Source organism: Leuciscus leuciscus, assembly GCF_965113295.1.
Source record: "Leuciscus leuciscus genome assembly, chromosome: 7".
NCBI classification, from domain to species: domain Eukaryota; kingdom Metazoa; phylum Chordata; class Actinopteri; order Cypriniformes; family Leuciscidae; genus Leuciscus; species Leuciscus leuciscus.
In genome coordinates this window covers 38,061,060-38,069,667 of record NC_138731.1, presented here as the reverse complement: position 1 = coordinate 38,069,667, position 8,608 = coordinate 38,061,060, and the positions used below count along the sequence as shown (strand labels likewise).

General features: G+C 35.6%; 1 long non-coding RNA gene across 1 annotated transcript; it reads left to right on the top strand.

Annotated features, from left to right (window-relative positions):
- The first annotated feature begins 595 nt into the window (after nucleotides 1–595).
- On the top strand, nucleotides 596–3,421 carry LOC309503859. Its single transcript, XR_014207900.1, has 3 exons — nucleotides 596–634; nucleotides 2,299–2,358; nucleotides 2,870–3,421. It is a non-coding gene; the product is annotated as an uncharacterized lncRNA (long non-coding RNA).
- Nucleotides 3,422–8,608: the final 5,187 nt, after the last annotated feature.

Below are 8,608 nucleotides of genomic sequence, written 5' to 3'. Positions count from 1 at the left end.
TTAGAAAAATCTTTATTAAAGAAAAAAGTGTTTCACCTAAGGCATTGATGAAATGGAAACAGGATTTTAATTCCCTTTTTTTTTCAGAATCTGTGGTCGGATATTAATAAATGTAATTCCTAATAAAGTCAAAGAAACTCAATTTAAAATAAAAAATGGATATTATCTCAGGATATTTTATCAGTAAGTTTAAAAAAGTGGTTTATCCATTATTCTGTTTTTGTAAAGTGGAAACAAACAATTGTTTATTTATTTTTTTAGTTGTAATTATACCAAATTATTTTGTTCCAAAGTTTCAATGTTTATTTTTTAGGTGTTTTACAAATGTGTCACTATACACTGTAAAAAGTGAATATGGGTTTAAGTTGGATTACTAGAACTATTTGAGTCTATTTACTTAGTATTTCTGCTTTCCTAATCGTAATTGATTATTGTACACTCGTTCAACTTGAATGCATAGAAATTCACAGACACTCAAATATCTCAATTTCACCCAAAGTATAATTTCCCTTTAAGGACCCCCGCGTGAGACTTTTTTTTTTTGACGTCATGACGCACGAGGCTGTCTTCAACTTCTGCTCAACCGCCATTTTCTTTTTCTCTCCGGAGTCCGGTCCGGACTCGGATGATAAAGGTAGGTTGAAAGTTTGTTTTAATTAATATACTCGAAAATGCAACTTTTGGACGTGTGTTTTTGTTGTTTGAGTTAATTAATGTTGTTTGTGAATGTGAACATGAATACTAACGAAATCGTTATTAACCGAATTTTTGAACGTACGTTTGCGATATAGCGTTACTGAATATGTTCTATGTATACAAGATGTTGTATTTACTCGTTTGTTTTATAATGTGTTCAGTTTGGATCTTGGGAGTATGTGTATAATAATTATTAAAATTGATGCCTTCTTAACCGTCTGTGCAGCGCGAGATATTTGAAATGCTTTGAGCTGGAAGTGCTCGGGCAGCAGGACAAAATGCTCGAATTTGAATTCCTGCAGTATAATATTGAGTTTGCTTTTAAAGTAATGTTTGTCTTGTTCTTTTATTTGTCTTTGAAACGTTAGCTCTGATTTATTTATCGACTTTTTTTCGCCTAAAAGGATGATGAAAGTCATTGAGTGGGTCTCAATCCGCTCCCTAGTTCAGTAATCAGGGCACTGAACAGGGTAGTCAGCCCGTTCGCTCCGTGCACAATAGGCTAGTTGCACGTGGCCGCCATGTTGGATTTCCGATCATCGAGTGTGGGGGTAGACACTTCCGGTTTCGAATTATGCCCGGTGCAGGGAGCCGGAGAAAGCCGAAAATGATCTCTTATAGTTGTTTATAGAATCAATTATATCACTTAAAATACTACTAAGATCCATATTACTATTACACGAGCAAATGGCAATTAAATGCACGAATGCATAGTCTGATTAATGAATGAAATACAACTGTTCACGAACAGAAGATTGTATTTGACTCATGCTGCATACGTAATGACAATTATGCAACTGGATGTCTCGTCCGCACTGCTGGCCAATGGAGGTCGACGTCCGCGCACGGCGGCCATCTTGCCACAGGGAGCTCGCTCACTCGTAACATTGTGTTTTAATGGTGCATGTACTTTTAAATAACCATAACTTGCTCAATTTTCTACCGATTTTTAAACGGTTTGGTTTGTTATAAACGTCAGAGATGTAGTTATGACACTGCATACATATGAATAATTATAACAACAATGGACTTCCATATGAAATAATTATAGCCACGCTAATAACGTTTGTAAGAAACCAAACCGTTTGTAAATCCGTCAAGATTTCAGCGAGATAAGAGGATTTGTGTGCGTGCTGATCACTCACCTTACTTAAGATACCACAGAGCTCGCCAGAAAGCTTCCCTGTGACAAGATGGCCGCCGGTGATGCCGTTCGAGACTCCGCCTTAAGACATCTAGCCTTATATGGATATCTATGGTTACAACTACGATTAGAGTTGTTTGCATAAAATGCACCGTGAACATGCACATGTTTGCCCTGTGATAGGCTACAATTTATCTCCATAAATACTATTTTCTCAATTCTGCGCATATATTTTCACTTACTTACATCAATTGCTCAATCAATATTATCATCACATATTTTACATTTACTTTTAAACAAGTTTTCACCGGAAGTACTGGCCCACACACTCAAGTTCGAACGTCAACGGTCGCCATATTCGCTCCGTGCACAAATATGACGAATATGACAAATATGACGACCGTTGACGTTAAACCATTTTCTACCACTTACATACTACAGAATTTTTCTCCCCTTAGGACCGAAAGCTTTTTTCATATTTGACGACTGAGGAGGACACTTTGCTATAACGTTACATGGTAAGTAATTTCTATTAATTTAAGTAATTTCTAATTTCTATAATTGATAATAGATAATATGAATTACTAATGTTGGATATGTTTGAGTAAATTCCATCTAATGTTGTCTAATGTTATTGACTTGCTGTATTATTAAACTTTGTTGTATTATTTTAATTTAATACTGTGAAGCTGCTTTGATACAATCTGTATTGTGAAAAGCGCTATACAAATAAACTTGACTTGACTTGCAGTTTATCCTCATTAAGAATTTCCCAACTAAAATTTGCATTAACTCACCCTTATGACATCCCGAATGCATGTGCCTTTTTTGATTTTCAGAAAAATATCTCTTTTGTTAGTCCATACAGTGTCAAAATTATTATATGACGTGACGTGTATTGTGCATGTAAAAGGTGCACAAGTACTGGCTGATTTAATATGAAAAATACCAAAATTGTGACGTTCATGCATAGTTGGGTGGTTAACTGTGTGGTGTTGGGCAGTTTACAGTCTCCTTTTGTCCCTGAAGGTATCAGCGCCCGTGAGCCAGATTGGGAACACCTGTGCCAGACGCAGTGGGAGGATAAATACTCCAGCCCTTTTAATCTCTCGCTCTCTCTGATTTGATTCCACTCCTGCCAGCAGCAGCAACACATCTTTGTTTTGTTATATTATGTTTTGTTACCACTTCTCAACACCAAAACTTCACTCTAGTCACTCATCCACATTTACACCACTGATGCCACTGACTAACACACTCTACATTGTTAATTGTTAGTTAATTGTTTAAGTTGTTATAATAAATATGTTTACTTTTGCCAATCCTCCGTGTCCTCTTTGAATTTGTCATGGCCTTTGAGCCGGGTTATGACAAAATGGACAATTAAAAAGTGATAGTTCACTCATAAAATAAAAAATGCTGTTAATTTAGCTGAAACTGTGGTTATGGCGATTAATTTAATGCAAGTCAAAAAGAGTAAAAAATAAATAAAAAAACATACAGGCAAAACAAAATTAATACCTGTGGGTCCTGACGTTTCATTGAGGTTTTATGAAGCGAAACGATCAGTTTATGCAAGAAACTGAAAATTATTTACAACATTATTACCTGTAATCACCAGCCAGCGTTCATGTCAATGTTGCATGTTAATGTTCAGTTTCTTGCACAGAATGATCGTTTTAGTTCATAAGACCTCAATGTATTGTCAGGAGCCACGGGTATTTTTTTAATTTTTTTGGTCTGTGGGGTTTTTTTTTTTTTTTTTTTTTTTAACTCTCAAAGTGACGGCAGCCATTGACTTGCATTATATGAATCACAGAGGACTACGGTTTCAGCTAAAAAACTGCTATACTGAAGAAAAAAATTCACCTACATATATCTTGGATGGCCTGTAAGGCCGGCTACACACTGGCTGCGTGGCGTGTCCGTTTTTATTTCGGCTCCCATGTTAACAGGTTAGAACATTTTGATGTTTGAAAGTCTCTAGGTTTTGACATAAATGCAGATATAAATGTCAAAAAAAAAAAAAAAGAATTATCGATTTTCAAATATTGCACCTGTCAATACAGAACGAAATATTCTGTAGCCTATTTTGCTGTACATACTGCCGACGTTGTCTTTTCTGCTTTATATTTATGTTTAACATGAAATATAGGCCTTCCACAACTCTCTCCCCATATGTTGAATATATGACCAATGAGGCTTATCATATGTTACCTAGCAGCAGCAGCGCCGCATCACGTTTCTGGTGTGCAAAGACATAGAAAACGCCACGCAGCCGGCCTAAAATAATAGCAAATTTGAATTTTTGGATGAACTATCCCTTTAATCAAGAATGTTTAAATATATTAGGGTGTAAAGCTAATAAATTATTTGTTGATGCATGTTTTATTTTCAGACTAAATTATAAATGCAACCAATGACTGATTCAGATACATTTCTTAAAGGATTACTACACTTTAGAATTAATTTGTTGATAATTTACTCACCCCCATGTCATCCAAGATGTTTGTCTTTGTTACTTGAGTCTAAAAGAAATGAAGGTTTTTGAGGAAAACATTCCAGGATTTTTCTCCATATAGTGGACTTCACTGTAAACTGGTTGAAGGTCCGAATTGCAGTTTCAGTGCAGCTTCAAAGGGCTCTACACGATCCCAGGCCAGGAATAAGGGTCTTATCTGGTGAAACGATCTGTCTTAAAAAAAAAAAAAAAAAATCAATAAAAATGTATATACTTTTTAACCACAAAGGCTCGTCTTGCACTAGCTCTGCGATGCACATTATGTAATCACTTTGGAAAGGTCACGTGTGGCATGTAGGTGGAAGTATCGACCCAGCGGTAGCATTTTCTCCTCCAGCTTCAAAATAGCCTGACATCGTTGTTTTACCTTTTTTGTGAAAGGGCGTTTGACTTAGTCTTTGCACGTTCGCTTTGTAAACACTGATCGGTACTTCCGCCTACATCACGCATGACCTTTCCAGTGTGATAACGTAATGCGTGAAGTCTTAGATGCGCATCGCAGAGCTAGTGCAAGACGAGCCTTTGTGGTTAAAAAGTATATATATATATAAATATTATTATATTATATATATATAATTTTTTTTTTGTTTTGAAAATGACATTGTTTCACTAGATAAGACCCTTATACCTCGTCTAGGATCGTCTAGCCCTTTGAAGCTGCACTGAAACTGCAATTTGGACCTTCAATCTGTTGGTAATCGTTGAAGTCCACTATATGGAGAAAAATCCTGGAACGTTTTCCTCAAAAACCTTAATTTCTTTTCAACAGAAGAAAGACAGATATAAATATCTTGGATGACATGGGGGTGAGTACATTATCAGGAAATTTGAATTCTGAAGTGAACTAATCCTTTAAAGGGTTAGTTCACCCAAAAATGAAATTTCTTTAATTTATTACTCACCCTCATGTTGTTTCAAACCCGTAAGACCTTTGTTCAACTTCATCTTTGGAACAAAAATTTTAATATTTTTGATGAAATCTGAGCAGAATCTGAACCACACATAGGCAGCAACATCATTGCACTTTTCAAGGGCCCAGAAAGAGTCCATGTTACTGAAGTGGTTCAACCCGGTTCAACCTTAAAGGGATGGTTCGGAGTAAAATAAACCTAGGGTCCTTTGCCTCGAGCTAAACACCCTCTCAGAAGCCTTTTTTCTCTTAGTCAAACATTATTAAAGTTAGAGCTTATTTAGAGATAAGAAAACTGCTAAACTTAAATTAGGTGTTATCAATTTAAGTAATTTAAGTTGATTGATCAAACTGTTCACTTTCTATAGTGTAACTGATATAATGGTCTTGTTTATGGATTGTGATACTGGTTTACTGGAAATGGATAATATAACTAATTTTATTTGGGAAATATCGTTTACATAAAATGTATGTTAACTGTACCAAATGGTACTATTTTCCACTGACTTAAAGTTTTTTTACGACTCTGACTTTAATACAGAACTTTCGTAAAGCTGTTGAAAAGGATACTTTTTAAAAATATTTTATCTTCAATTTTACATAGTGTACAAATTTAAGAATACAAAGAAAACAAAACAATACAAACAAAACAAAACAAATCCAAGGGGGGTTGGACTAACATAAACAAGACTTAATCCTAGATGAATTATTACAGTGAGAAAAATAATTATACACTATTCAGACTTGAGGAAATCTACGAAGGGCTGCCATAGTTTGAAATTGGCGATGAGATTGGGACTCCAAGGAACGTATCCTCTCCAGTTGTATGACATGAAACAATTCACATAACCAAGCTTTGAACAATGGAGAGTCTGAAGATTTCCAGTTTAAAAGTATTGTTTTTTTCGCAAGAGTCATGCCCATCAATAGAGGTCGTTGCTGCGATCTTGGAAGAGTATTCAATGTCTCAGAGGATCCAAGAATTGCAAGACCATGGTCTGGTTTAACCTCCTTTTGAAAGACTTTTGAAAAAAAATCAAATATATCAGTCCAAAAATTAAACAGTTTGTGACAAAACCAAAACATGTGTGATAAAGAACCCTCCTCTATTTTACATCTGTCGCAAACTGGAGAAATAGAATTGTATATTTTACTCAACTTCGTTTTGGAATAATACAATCTATGCACCACTTTAAACTGAATCAACCTGTGTCTCATATTTATTGAGCGATCTTGAATCTTTTTGAGACTGTCATTCCAGGTTTCATCGGACACTTCTTCATCAAAATCCTTAGCCCAGGCTTCTTTTATATGATTGGTGTTCACAGGCAGTTGGAAAGAACTAACACAGCGTGAAACCAGGGCCCGTATTCATAAAGATTCTAAGAATCCTCTCAGAAAACTCTTAATTTAGCTTAAAAACTTTTACGTAGGAGTCTTAGCTTAAGAGCAATTCGGGACCGATCTGAGAGCAACTCTGAGTAAGGAAAAGACAAAAACTTTCATCTTAGTGAGGAGGCGGGGTTGACCCCGTTGCTATGTATGACACAATCTTTTGAAGACTATGATTGGTTGGTTGTCCAAGAAGGGAAAAAAAAGTGATTTTAAGTATAGGGTCTATTCTAAGCCTTCACTTTGAAATTACATGCGTCATTTTTCCTATTTGACCGTTCTCACACACACACACACACACACACACACACACACACACACACACTCACACACACATTATATATGTGTATATAAATCCTTTTTATTTTTATTTACCATGGTATGGTAATAATGTATATCATGCATGCTGTTAATTTCCTATAAGGTATTTGCTTGGCTTAGAATGATAAAAATTGTTCCACTCTTTCCAATTATTTTCCACTGATTGCTGGCATGTCTATTTAAGTGGTGGTTTGAATGTTGGTTTTAATGTATCAAACATGGAATTTTCCCAGCTGCCAAATATCGTAATGTAGTGATTACTTTCATTTCTGGCGCTATGGCATTTCTGTGCTGTGTTGGAGATGTTAGCGTGTCTCTAATAAGATCTGTCACAAACATGATCCCTGCACGATCTAATATATAGTGTCTTATTAACTCACTGTCATCCATTGTCTGCAACACATTTCTTCTCCCTCTTCTTTCTGCCATTTTCTCCTCTGCTAAAGAAACTCTTAAGCCTCTTAAAAGTCCTCGTCCGTGCTCCTAACAATTTTGACCTTAAGACCTCTTTTAAGGGTTAAGATGCTTTCTGAATTACTTTTTTCTTTACTAGGATTTTTCCTTTAATTCGGGGAGTCTTGTATAGCCCAAATAAACGGTAGGATAACTGAATCCAAAAGCTTGAAAAAAGATACAGGTATATAAATAGGCACATTTTTAAAAAGGTAGAGGAACTGTGGTAAAGTGACCATTTTAATTGCATTAATTTTGCCTATCATAGATAGCGGAAGGAGCCTCCATCGCTCTATATTATCTTTTAATTTGTCCATCTTAGCCAAAAAGTTTAATTTAAATATTTGCTTGGGGTTCTTTGGTAACCCAATGCCAAGATATGTAAAGTGGTCTTCGACTGTTTTGAAAGGCGAGGGACCAACCTGTCTGGAATTTGTGTGTCTAGCAAGTGACATAAATTCACTTTTGGACCAGTTAATAGTATACCCGGAGATTTTACCAAAAGCATTGATATAATCAAGCAAATAAGGAACTGATTTGGCTGGATCAGAAAGATATAGAATAATTAAAGATTCATCCTTTCCCATCTTTATTCCATGTATATGTGGGTGACTTCTAATCCCTACTGCTAGAGGTTCCAACGCAATATCAAAAAGAAGAGGGGAAAGAGGATCTCCTTGCCTAACTCCTCAATGCAACTCTCAAAAGGATACTTGATGTATTAGATATATGATTGATTTTTTGATACAAAATGCAGAATTTAGATCTTAATTTTTCATAGATTCAAATGTTTTGTATGACTGTATTCTCCTATTGTTATTGGTATTGCAATAAGAAATAAAATAAAAAAAAGGTAACCAAAGCCCTCCCATTTTATACCATGACACCCCACTACTGATAGGTTTAACGTTTTCTCATGACACTGGCCAATGAACGACGAGGGTACACTTTCACCGTTACATAAAGTTGGAAAATGTTCAGTAAATATATTTGAAAAAAGAAAGGAAAAAGAATGAGTAATATTCGTCATCAATTAATCAAATTCATTATATGGATCTTTGTCTGCCAGTGCCACTGCTTGTCCAGGAGAGTTATTTCTTGTCACATCTTGTTCACTATTTTGATTTCAGACCTCCTGACACACGCACTTGCATTGCTTTGGCCAGTCAAG